Raw genomic sequence first — 2,662 nt, forward strand, 5'->3', positions numbered from 1 at the left:
GACGTCCACACATCATTACCGTCTTGTACCGGATTTCCGCCAAAGTTCGCTGCTAAAACAGCGTGTAATGATCGCGTTATAATATTATAAGAGCATATAATTAAAGAAAAACTCACTTGGCACGAGTTAATGAGATACGTAGGTAGATATATATTAAATAATTGGTGAATGAGTTACGGTCCCGAAGATCTTGTAAATATTATTGTGCAATTAGTGAAGACCTAGTTTATTTTTGTAAAGTGATTTATTATATTTATAATACATTGCTATGCTTTCTATTTTCTTGGGAAATTGTACAGAAAATAGTTCCCTGTCTGATAAGATATACATATACAAACACATGCACCTAAATAGTCATGTTTAGAAATAGAAATAATTATTATAAATATAAATTTAAATATTTTTTTATAAGTTTTCAACTAGCAATCGTACCTCGGATAACCTCATTGGCTGCGATATTGCCTCTGTGCAAACTCCGATCGATCTCCCGTCCAATTCAAACGGGGACCGATGTTACGACGGCCTGAGCCGAGGTTCGAACCCCTAGCGGTGCCCTCAGACTAAAGTCGTATCCGTCTATAAGCCCTTCCGCGGGTTTGGAGTGCCATCTGCACTCGCCCCCTATCGTCCGGTGAAGCTGTAAAGGCCAGCTGCGGCCAACAGCATTAGAGTAGTCCGAAAAAAAACTTTTTTATAAATTATATATATAAAAAAATACCAATTCGGTATGCAGATACGGTACAAGAAGACAGCTAGTAAATTGCCCGTTACTTCTTAAAAAAACTGTCACAATTTTACGATTTTATTTGAATAAACCAATAAACCAATTGACAATAGTATTATTTATTTATTTATTTATTTGCAGAATACAATGTTACAAGTAGGTCTTACAATATAAATATTTCAATGTATTCAGCCTGCTAACAGGCGTGCAAAATTTATATATGTACATTATCACTTTTATAAGTTGAATTAAATTTTAAAATATTTCTAATAATTTAATTAAATTGTTTATATATTAAAATATGTCAAAACTAACAATATTTTACATATCAAAAAAATCCTTAATACTATAAAAACAATTTTCTAATAACCAATTATAAAGTCTAGATTTAAAAGTCTAAAATTTGTCAGTTGTTAAAACATAATAAATTGTTACGTATGATGACGTAACAAAATAAATAAGTTTCTATACTTTATTACCTTCTTCTTTTTTCTCTTCTTTTTTACAAACACGGTGAAACGAGAATTTTAATATACCTACCTACTACATGTGGCTGCGTGGTGGGCCGGGTCATTGGGCTCCCTAAACTACGGTCGAGCGCAGTGATGGCTGGCTCATCCGTCATACTCGTAAACGAGTGCTGCTTGTAGGGACTGGTCTGCTCTTATCACTACGACTGATTTAATCTTATTGCATATTTATATTTGACCCTAATAAATTAGTGCTGGTTGGTAGTTTGTATTCACACGTTTCGACCTGTATATGTAAACTTACAAGAATTATTTAAAAGAGCAACACACAAGTTTCTTACTCGTTCTTGTGATGAGACTTTCCGAATGAGCGGTAGATTAAAAAAAAAACATTGTTATACTTAAACTTAAAGTAGTCAAAAGTGCTTAAATTAAGTTTATTTGAATAAATGATTTTCTATTCTATTCCTATTAAATCTAAAATTATAAACAATTCAACACAAATTAAAAAAAAAAAACTTTAATACTATATCTTCGTATAACCACAGATAACATAATATTACATAGTATAACCATAAAGTTATCTACCTACATAAATAATCTACTTACGCACTTATAGGTATAGATAACGTCAAAGGATTAAATAAACTAGTAAATATACCCATTTTACCTATTGAGGCCTTATCACGCCACTTTAGACCAATATTTTTATCACTCACACCTACTTTGGAGGTGTTACCGCCCCTTAACACAGGTGCGCCCGCCTCTGATTGGTGGGACGGTAAGGTGAGACAGGTGTCTCAGCCCGACCAATCCAGTCGAGTTTTGTACAGCCTTATCTGGATATAACCGGTTTAAACTGGATAATGTTGTTTCTTGCCTTATCTGACTATAGTGTTATTTTTTTTTTATGATCAACGAATTATTTTTTTGTTGCTTTATAATGATTTTTAGGAGTATCTTGTGGTCGTGTAGTCTTGAGCGAATCTGACTTTCGATGGTGGGTAATTGGCCTGTGGTATTTGGGAAGTGTTTGCCTCGGTGGTTTAGCGGTTGAGCCGGGACCATTAGAAATAAAACGATGTTTATTTCTAATGGTCCCGGATTCGATTCCTTGCACTGTACAAATATTTTTATTCATGAGAATGATTATTTATATCAGTCTGGGTGTTTACTATTTATATATATGTATTTACAAAAAATATATATCTAAGTATTTATTTAAGTTGTCCAGTACCCATAACACAAGTTTAGCTTAACTTGGGACTAGATGGCGTTGTGTGAATTGTTCTGATATATTATTACTTGTATGCTTTATTTTCACAGTTTTTGCATGTTTTTTTTATGCTCTGTGGCGTATACTTACAAGCTGAAATTAAGTAAGTAGTGCGTGTATGTATTGTATGTATTGTATGTATGTACTTATTGTGATCCTTCTTATTTATGTGTCAGGTATTTTGTCTATTTC

At 32.9% G+C, this 2,662-nt stretch overlaps 1 non-coding gene across 1 annotated transcript; it reads right to left on the reverse strand.

Moving 5' to 3' along the window:
• Positions 1-354: 354 nt before the first annotated feature.
• On the reverse strand, positions 355-476 carry LOC131843210 (U4 spliceosomal RNA). The gene has a single exon (XR_009357529.1). It is a non-coding gene; the product is annotated as a U4 spliceosomal RNA (small nuclear RNA).
• Positions 477-2,662: the final 2,186 nt, after the last annotated feature.

This window comes from Achroia grisella, unplaced genomic scaffold (assembly GCF_030625045.1).
Source record: "Achroia grisella isolate CSIRO2021 unplaced genomic scaffold, CSIRO_AGI_Agris_v1 utg2870, whole genome shotgun sequence".
NCBI lineage: Eukaryota > Metazoa > Arthropoda > Insecta > Lepidoptera > Pyralidae > Achroia > Achroia grisella.